At 44.4% G+C, this 9,747-nt stretch overlaps 1 long non-coding RNA gene across 6 annotated transcripts in view; it reads right to left on the reverse strand.

The window, feature by feature from the left end:
* Window positions 1–7,272, reverse strand: part of LOC123849553 (uncharacterized) — a 46,296-nt gene extending 39,024 nt beyond the window's left edge. Inside the window, exons 1-4 of one of the 6 annotated variants that reach the window (XR_010407853.1) lie at window positions 7,096–7,272; window positions 5,296–5,544; window positions 4,559–4,659; window positions 921–1,128 (exon numbers count right to left, since the gene is read on the reverse strand). This is a non-coding gene — a long non-coding RNA (uncharacterized LOC123849553). Of the gene's footprint in view, window positions 1–920; window positions 1,129–4,147; window positions 4,364–4,558; window positions 4,660–5,295; window positions 5,769–7,095 lie in introns of those variants that run through there. The other 5 variants (XR_010407854.1, XR_010407855.1, XR_006792101.3 and 2 more) reach the window with 5 other exon arrangements.
* Window positions 7,273–9,747: the final 2,475 nt, after the last annotated feature.

Below are 9,747 nucleotides of genomic sequence, written 5' to 3' on the forward strand. Positions count from 1 at the left end.
TGGGTGTAGCTGCGTTCCAATTAAACTTTACTTAGGAAAAGAGGCCTGTGAGCTATAATTGGCTTACTGCTGCTCTGGAACATAACGATGATACTTTGACACACATACTAACTGGGTGCCCACTATGTATGCTCTGTCTCCACAAAGACGAAGCCATGTGTTGGGGGAGACCACAGAATTTAGGGCACAGACACATACAAAGCCACGAGAACGTCATAGTTTACATTTACAGGCAGTTTTTCACTTGACTTGTTTTAAAACTGCTATTTTTAGGGGCATCTGGGTGGCTCAGTCGGTTAAGCATCTGCCTTCAGCTCGGGTCATGATCCCAGGGTCTGGGGATCGAGCCCCGCATCGGGCTCCCTGCTCAGCAAGGAGTCTGCTTCTCCCTCTCCCTCTGCCCGCCCTATCCCCCTGCCCTACCTTGTGCTCTCTCTCTCTCTCTCACTCTCAATGAAATCTTTAAAAACTAAAATAAAATTGGTATTTTTAGTACTATCATTGCACAGAAAAGGATGCTGAGACTCAAACGTCCTCTGGTGACCATGCTGGGGAAGGAAGCTAGAAATCGAAAGTGGATGGCCACCCCTCTAGTACAGCATTTTTAGGTCACTTATACTTTCTGTGTCAACTTAACATTGCCTCCAATATATATTCAACCACAATAAAAAATCAGGAAAAATTAACTAATTAGCTTTTGCCTTACATGATAGAAATAAATCCAAGCCCAGGGTGTTCTGGGTTCCCGGGCGGAATAGATTCATGGGTTGTTCAAAGAGACTGACTGCATCTCTTCCAACTCACTAGTCGTGGAACTCAAAACCTGGCCAGTAGGAAGGAAAGATAGAGACAGCCTCTGTTCTTTTTCAATGTTTTGTTTCGAAATCCTGATGGAAGAGCTTTATTGAAATCCAACTAACCTTTATCCTACAAAACTTTCCAAACAAAGGCTCCACAGCTTGGTTCTTTTCCAGGTTCTGTTGATTCTGGTAAATCAAGCTAACCCCACGCATGTTTGGGCTTTGTTCAAATCACCACCAGCTTCCATTTACACGCCTGTTCCCCGAGCCAGCTGTTGGGCTTCAGCATTCCGGTGTCCGCTGCCCCCCGTTACACCACGGCCCTTCCCTAGGAAAAGAGAACCCCAGGACGAGTCAAGCATTTGGCATCACCCCACTACAGAAGCAGGGAAAAGGAAGCGACTTACAATGAAAGGGGATATTGGTGCCCACGATTACTTTCTCAAGCTCTATTCCCATATCCTTTCTTTTTTTTTTTTTTTTTTTAAGATTTTATTTATTTATTTGACAGAGAGAGACACAGCGAGAGAGGGAACACAAGCAGGGGGAGCGGGAGAGGGAGAAGCAGGCTTCCCGCCAAGCAGGGAGCCCGATGCGGGGCTCCATCCCAGGACCCTGAGATCATGACCTGAGCCGAAGGCAGACCCTTAACAACTGAGCCACCCAGGCGCCCCTCCAGTATCCTTTCTAACTGTAACCTTTTTTTTTATTTTGTTTTGTTTTTTAAAGATTTATTTGACAGGGAGAGACACAGCGAGAGACACAGCGAGAGAGGGAACACAAGCAGGGGGAGTGGGAGAGGGAGAAGCAGGCTCCCCGCTGAGCAGGGAGCCCGATGTGGGGCTCGATCCCAGGATCCTGGGACCATGACCTGAGCCGAAGGCAGACGCTGAACGACTGAACCACCCAGGCACCCTAATTGTAACCTTTTTGAATAAGCACTAGGAGTTAGACTGTTTCAGACAAAAGAAACCATTGAAGTCCCCATAACACTATAGACCAAGTGGCTATTGTGAAACAATTAGCATTGTGGCCAGACAGAGAGCTCCAATTTTAAAAAAAGTGCTGCGTTCCTTGAAATTCCGTAGGCTTTGGCTGCCCCACTGGCCACAGACAGAGCTGCTGGAATGTTTCATGGAGCAAATGTGGCTCTCAGCCTAAGTCATTCGTTTCTCTTCCTAGAATCCCTATGGAAAATTTCCTATGAAACAGATTTGAGAGAATGAATAAAGAGCTTCCCTTTGAACAATCATCTTCCACTCCCCCAATCCCTGCCAACCCAGATGAAAGAAAAAAAAAAAATTATCCTCAGACTGCACAAGAGAATTTGGGCCTCCTAAGGGCTTATGAAAGCTAAAGAAAGTGGGGGCCATTCTTCAATGTGTTTAAATGAATGATTGAAACATGAAAGCAAATTCCTGAAATCCCCTTTCGGCTGGCATCATTCAGGATAGCCCATTCCCAAACAGAAGTATTGCGCCTACATCCACCAACGGGGATCGTCGCCACTCCTAAACATCTGTAGCTTTACCTCACCCCAGAGCTCTGAAGAAGGGGAATCATTCAGGCATTTGTTATTTCTGCAGAACAAGCCAAACTTGACCCAACAGGGGACAAAAACAAAGCAAAGCAAAATGAAATGGCAAGAAATAGGTATGATTGTTGGAAGGCAGAATACAGAGACAGGGGATGGAGGAGAGGGTTTGTGCTTGGGACTGTGTAACGGACAGTAAAGAACACCTGCCCAGCACTGAGAACCCTGGCTTCTGTTAAATTTTAATTAAATAGGGAGCCCACTGATTAATGGGGCTCTAATGCTGTTGCAGCTTACGTAAGCAAACCAAAATCTCAGCCTATACAGACTGTTCCTGACTTCCTATGGTGTAAGATTTTCCTACATTAGGATGGTGCAAAAGCAACATATATTCAGTAGAAACTGTACTTCGGATTTCGAATTTGGATCTTTTCCCGGCTTAGCGGCATGCAGTACCATACCCTCTCCTGAGCTGGGCAGGGGCAACGAGCCACAGCCCCCAGCCGACCCCACAATCACCGGGGTAGATAACAGATAGGCTTACAACTGGCCTGTACCCACTCAGCCATTCTGGTTTTCATTTTCAGTGCAGAAGTCAATAAATTACATCAGATATTCAAAACGTGGCTGTAATATTGGCTTTGCGTTAGATGATTTTGCCCACTGTAAGCTGATGTGTTCTGAGCACGATGAAGGCAGGCTAGGCTAAGCTATGGTGTTCCTTAGGTTCGGTGTACTAAATGCATTTTCAACTTAAGATGATCTTGTCAACTTACAAACGCTTTATGGAGATGTAACCCCATCTGAAGTGCAGGAGGATCTGTCTCTGCCTCAAGGTTGCAAAATCAAAACACCGATCCCAGCCAACCAGGTTTTAGGTTATAGCCAATCAGTCATTTCCTTACCTTGCTTCCACCTTGTCTCCAGAAGAAACTCTCCCCAGCTGCTGCAGGTGGAGCGTGCCTAGCCACTTGCAGGTCAGGGCTGCTGGATTTGACTCACTTTTTGCTCAGATAAAGTCTTAACATTTTACATGTGCCTCAGTTTATCTTTTAACAGTTCTGATGTCAGGAGAGGGAACTGAAGGAGACCCCCCTCAACCCTCTCCAAGCGCCCCCACCGCCACCACGTGTCCCGGCAGCAGTGAGCAAGCCCACCCACCCACCTGCTGAAGCCCTTCAGCTCACTGCATTCCGGCTGGCTCTGGCGGTCGCCTCCCCATCCCAGCTTCATGGATTTTGTGAGGAGCTTTCACACTCGCCAAGCATTTCTTTCTCCAGGACTGAGTCCAGAAACTGGCCCGAGTCAGACTGGGTCCGACTTGGAAACCAGACCGGGTACCGGTCGGACTGAGTCTGACTTGGAAACTAATCCCGACCTGGGTCAGACTGGGTGCAACTGGGTGCAACTCGGAAATTGGAGCAAGGTTGGGGTCAGACTGGGTCCAACTTAGAAAAGGGACTCTGTCAGACTTAGACTTTCTGTGTTTGATTTCCATCTTAGTAGAAGATCTCCTCCCTGATGTAAAGAAGTAAATTAATAATGTGCTTGGGTGGGTGGGTCGACCTGGGTATCATTCAATCTGAAACATCGTGGTTCTTTAATGTTTCGTTTTTCCAGATTTAAGGAAAACTTTTTCTCTTTTCTCTAAGCTATCAGCAATTTTGGAAAGTACACTTTTGTGAACAGAATTCAAACATTTGCTATTTCTCCCTACCTGAGCCCTGTGGTTCTAGAGGCCAGGAGTCCAAAATCAAGGCTGTCATTCATGCTGGTACCTTCTCGAGGCTCTGAGGGAGAACCCATTTCTTACCTCTTCTCTGCTGTGTCTGGCTGCTGGCAATCCTTGGTGTTCCTTGGCTTGTGATCACATGACTCTAGTCCCTGTCCCCAGCTTCGCATGGCCTTTGCCCTGTATCTCTGGGCCAAATCTTCCTCCCCTTCCTCTTAGAAGGCTGCTTGTCATGGTATTTAGAGGCCATCCTAAATGTAGGGTAATCTCATCCCAGGATCCTTAACTTTATTACATCTGCAAACACCCAACTTCCAAATAAGGTCACATTCAAAGGTACTGGGGATTAAGACTTGAACAGATCTTTTGGGGGAACATGGCACAGTCCTCTTGGAAGCACGAGAACAAGGATTCCATACCCCCCTCTTTCATTCCAGGAACTGAGCCAGGTACCGGAAACCCATAAATGAGTAAAATCGATGCAGTCCTTACCCTCAGGCTCAGACTATTCTTCACCTTCCCTCCTTGCCAGTACCCCATTGGAAATGGTCTCCTAATTTTTCTCTTGGCTTCAAGTCCAACAAGTGTTACATCTGAAACAAAACAAAACAAAAAACTTATAATAGCCCAAACAGGCAAGGTTATGCTACAATAACCACCACCATGTCTCCGTATCTTAAAACAATGGTTTATGTCTTATTTGTGTCTGTGACGAACGAGCTGAGGATCTTCTCTATGTCATTCTCACTCGAGGACAAAGGCTCATGCTTCCATAGTAGCTCAGGCAGGAAAAGGCTCAATGACAAATCAGATAGCATCTCTTAGGGTTTCTGCCAAAAAATGGCATGGGTCACGTTCACTCACTAGCCCCGGTCAACGACGTAAGTTCTGTGGCCATGCCAACTTCAAGGCAGGCAGAGAAGCACAATCCTGATAGAGGCTTTGAAGTGGGAACTACTGGAAATATTCAGTGAATAGCTCTGACAGCTACCACAATCATCCTCCTGTTTAAATATTTTCCGTGGATACATCCACCTGCAGGGAAAAGCGTACACTCCTTAGCATGGCATCCCAGGCTCTGTGTAGTGACCGCACTCTTGATTTGCAGCTTCATTTCTCCCTCCTTCATTAACACACACACACACACACACACACTCCGGCTACACTACATTTGACTACTCAAAATTCCCTGGTAGCATCAGGACATTTGTTCACACTGCTCCCTTTACCTGGAGCAACCTCTGTCCTTATTCTTTCTCCAAGATTCTTCTTAAAGGGCACTTCCTCTTTGAAGTCAATTCCTCAGGTCGAATTAAACGCCCCCATCTGTGCTCACATTTCCTTCTTGCATATCTCATCTCTGCACTGATCTAAGCACTCGAGAAGCAAATCGTGTGCTGAGCTCTGTGTTGCAACAGGGAGAAGGACCCAGCCCCATTCCTCCAATGTTTGCGTCACTTGTGCCATGGGGGAGAGATCTGGGCAAAGAGCAAAGCGTGTATGAAGCCCAGAGATGAGAAAACATGTGGTGGTTTGGAGAACTGAGAATATGTACTTAGGAAATATGGGGGAAATATGTGGCCTTCACCCTAAAGCAAACTGAACCATGGGTCTTGAATTGGAGAACAAGAGAGTGCCTATTTCCTACTGTCATGATTCATCAAGGTGACTCCTTAATTTGGCTCCTTATCAGTCTCTAAGAGGGATATTCCTCTTTGTCTCTCTCTCTCTTTTTTTTTTAATGTTTTATTTATTTATTCATGAGAGTCAGAGAGACAGAGAGGCAGAGGCAGAGGCAGAGGGAGAAGCAGGCTCCCCGCCTAGCAGGGAGCCCGATGCGGGACTCGATCCCAGGACCCTGGGATCATGACCTGAGCTGAAGGCAGACGCTTAACCATCTGAGCCACCCAGGCGCCCTCTCTCTTTTTTTTTTTTTAAGTAAACTCTACCCCCAACGTGGGGTTCAAACTCACGACCCCAAGAGCGAGAGTCGGATGCTCTACCCACTGAGCCAGCCAGACACCTCCTCCTCTTCATCTCTCAGGGCCAACTCCTATCATTATGTATTTTCTTTCTTTTTCTCTACTCAATTTCTTGCTTAATATCCTATTAGAATTCTCTTAATATAAACATCTTTCAATATTAATATTGTTTATCAAATTTCTCAGTTAGTATATCTTTTCTCTCGTTTTGATCATTCCAAATCCTTTTGTTTAAGGTATATCTATAAATAGCATATAATTATTACGTTTTTTTTAAATTGAGGTATAAGTGCCATATAACCTTATATTAGTTCCAGGTGTACAACATAATGATTCTGTATTTGTATTTACTGCAAAACGATCGCCACAAATCTAGTTAACAAGTCACCATACATATTTACATGATTTTTTCTTGCGAAGAGAACTTTTAGGATCTACCTTCTTACAAATTTCACTTTTTAATCTCAAACTGATTTTTGTATCCAGTATTAGAAAAGTGAGTATAACCTGCATCTATGCATTATAATTACTGATGTATTTGGATTAATGTCTACCATCTTTGTATTTTTTTTTTTTTTACTATTCATTCTTACTGTTTTTCTTCTTTCTGCTTTCATTAAATAGATCAATTTTTTAAACTTCTTTCTTTTCACTTTCCAGTTTGGAATTTATGCCTTTTGTTAATTTTTAGCATACATTCTTACACTTAAAATATGCTGACAAAGTCAAAGTTAATCAGTATCTCTTTTCCCTACTGAAAAAGATAGGACCTTGGCACAGAGTAACTTCCTCTGCCTCCCGAAGAGGCCGGTCACTTGGTTCCCGGACCTGTTTTGAAAACATAAGCAGAATTGTAGTTGTTAGTTGTGCTATTAACTTAGCTCCACGTTCTGTTTTGTTCCCTACTTAAGTATGTTCTATGCACCTCTTAACCTCATGCACAGTCATTGACTTGGCCTTTTTATCCCAACTCTCTGTTTACATAATGATTGTAGAAACCTAATGGGGACTGGACGGTAACATTTATCTTGAAATTCTCTGATGTACCTGATAAAAGCAGGTCTGAAGGGTGCCTTGTTGTCCAAAAGAACGCATAGCTCGGGGCGCCTGGGTGGCTCAGTCGTTCAGCGTCTGCCTTCGGCTCAGGTCATGATCCCAGGGTCCTGGGATCGAGTCCCGCATCGGGCTCCCTGCTCCGTGGGAAGCCTGCTTCTCCCTCTCCCACTCCCCCTGCTTGTGTTCCCTCTCTCGCTGTGTCTCTTTCTGTCAAATAAATAAATAAATAAATAAATAAATCTTTAAAAAAAAAAAAAAGAACGCATAGCTCTAGGTTGTCTCAAGCCCCGCCTCTCCTCTCATGTATCCACCTCCTTCACCAAACGTATATAAGCTGCCCCTGGGCTCAACATGGCAAGACAGCTTCTAGAATGATCCCTTGCCTTCCTTTGGGCTGCCCTTCTGATAATAAAACTTTCATTGCTTCAAACCCAGTGTCTCAGACATTGGCTTACCACATGTCAGGTGCACGGGCAAGTTGAGTTTGGTAACAATGACTTCCAATTTATTACAAAGTGTTTTATTTCCAGCTTGTTTCCAAACACAAACACAAATATTGTTATACTTGTTATTTTACGGAAAGTACTTTTCAAAATCATGTTCCATGTTTACTGCTCTCTTTATTCATCATTGCTTCTCGGACCCCATAGCTTCACTCTGCAAACATTTTTCTTCATCCTCAGGTAGAGTCCCCATGGCTGTTTACAGCACCACCCACAGAACTGGATATCTGGGACCCCGGCGTGTGACCCAGCATTTAGAGGGTTTCTCTTGCCCACCATTCACAGTGGCCGTCTTCAAGAACCAAGGAATCCAGGAGCCCAAGAAGACTCACCCTTCTGGGCATGCACCTCTTGTCCTCTTCTGGACCATGTTTCAAAGATTCAGGACTCTGGACTCTCCTGTGTGGATGGCAAACTGTTAGGGGCTGGCTTTCAGTATAAGTTTCTAGTCCCAGTGAAACTTTAGCTCCTGTTCTTTGAACTAGCTCCTTCCTAGTTTCCAACATGTATACATTTTTCCTTTATTCATTTTGAGCTCAGCTATGTGTGTGCGGCGGTGGGGTGAATTTGAAAAAAATACATTATCTAATAATTCTCTATGTTTTGAGTAAAAGGGTTGTTGGGGGCTAAGGGAAGCTAGATTGTGTACGTACTAAATCCACCACCTTAACCTTAATTTGACATGTAAATTAAGGTAAAATTTAAGTAAAACAAAATTTGTTGAATCACATTGATTAGTTTTAAAATAAAACTACTGGGGCGCCTGGGTGGCTCAGTCGATAAAGCGTCTGCCTTCAGTTCAGGTCATGATCCCGGGGTCCTGGGATCGAGCTCTGCATCGGGCTCCCTGCTCAGCGGGGAGCCTGCTTCTCCCTCTGCCTGCCGCTCCCCCTGCTTGTGCGCACTCTCTCTCTCTCTGGCAAATAAATGAATAAAATATTTTTGTTAAAAAAACTATTATAGGGCGCCTGGGTGGCTCAGATGGTTAAGCGTCTGCCTTCGGCTCAGGTCATGATCCCAGGGTCCTGGGATCGAGTCCCACATCGGGCTCTCTGCTCATTGGGAGCCTGCTTCTCCCTCTGCCTCTCTCTCTCTGTCTCTCATGAATAAATAAATAAAATCTTTAAAAAAAAAAAAAAAAAAAAAAACTATTATACATTAAGTAATCCTCTTTCTGTTGCCCAAATCATACTTTGGACTAAGTATAATTAAAGCTATGGCCTAGGGCAAATTACTTTATCATTCTGCACTACAATTTCTCTTTTTTTTAAAAAAAAAGATTTTATTTATTTATTTGAGAGACAGAGAAAGCACGAGTGGAAGGAGGGGCAGAGGGAGAGGGAGAAGCAGACTCCCCACTGAGCAGGGAGCCCAAAATGGGCTCGACATGGGGCTCAATCCCAGGACCTTGGGATCATGACCTGAGCCGAAGTCAGACACTTAACCAACTGAGCCACCCAGGAGCCCCTACAATTTCTCTTTTTAAAAAAGGAGAGTGCTGTGGGCTGCACATAGCGACTTCCTTCCAAACATTACAGCGTAGAAAGAGGAGAAAACAGAATGCCTTTACAAATGAGAAGCCTAACAAACACTACCTCTACCAGAGGATCAAGGTTAACATCAAAGATAAGTCATGTTGGGGCACCTGGGTGGCTCAGTTGTTAAGCGTCTGCCTTAGGCTCAGGTCATGATCCAGGGTCCTGGGATCGAGCCCCGCATCGGGCTCCCTGCTCCGTGGGAAGCCTGCTTCTCCCTCTCCCACTCCCCCTGCTTGTGTTCCCTCTCTCGTTGTGTCTCTCTGTGTCAAATAAATAAATAAAATCTTAAAAAAAAAAAAAGATAAGCCATGTTAATAATATGTACACTTTATACAATGTGATGAGAATGGAATTTTACTTCTGTGGTGTTCTTCTCCAGTATAATTATGAGAAAAATATCGGACAGATTCCAGTGAAGGACATTCTATGAATTACCTGACCATTACAACTCAAAACTGGCAAAGTCATTAAAAACAATAAAAAAGGGAAAGTCTGAGAAACTGCTATACTTGAGAGGAGCCCAAGGAGACATGACAAATACATTTACATAGTATCCTAGATGGGATTCTAGAACAGATAAAGTACATCAGCTAAAAACTAAC

This window comes from Mirounga angustirostris, unplaced genomic scaffold (assembly GCF_029215605.1).
Source record: "Mirounga angustirostris isolate CCGP_5_RB_7025 unplaced genomic scaffold, mMirAng1.0.hap1 SCAF_15, whole genome shotgun sequence".
Lineage (NCBI taxonomy): Eukaryota > Metazoa > Chordata > Mammalia > Carnivora > Phocidae > Mirounga > Mirounga angustirostris.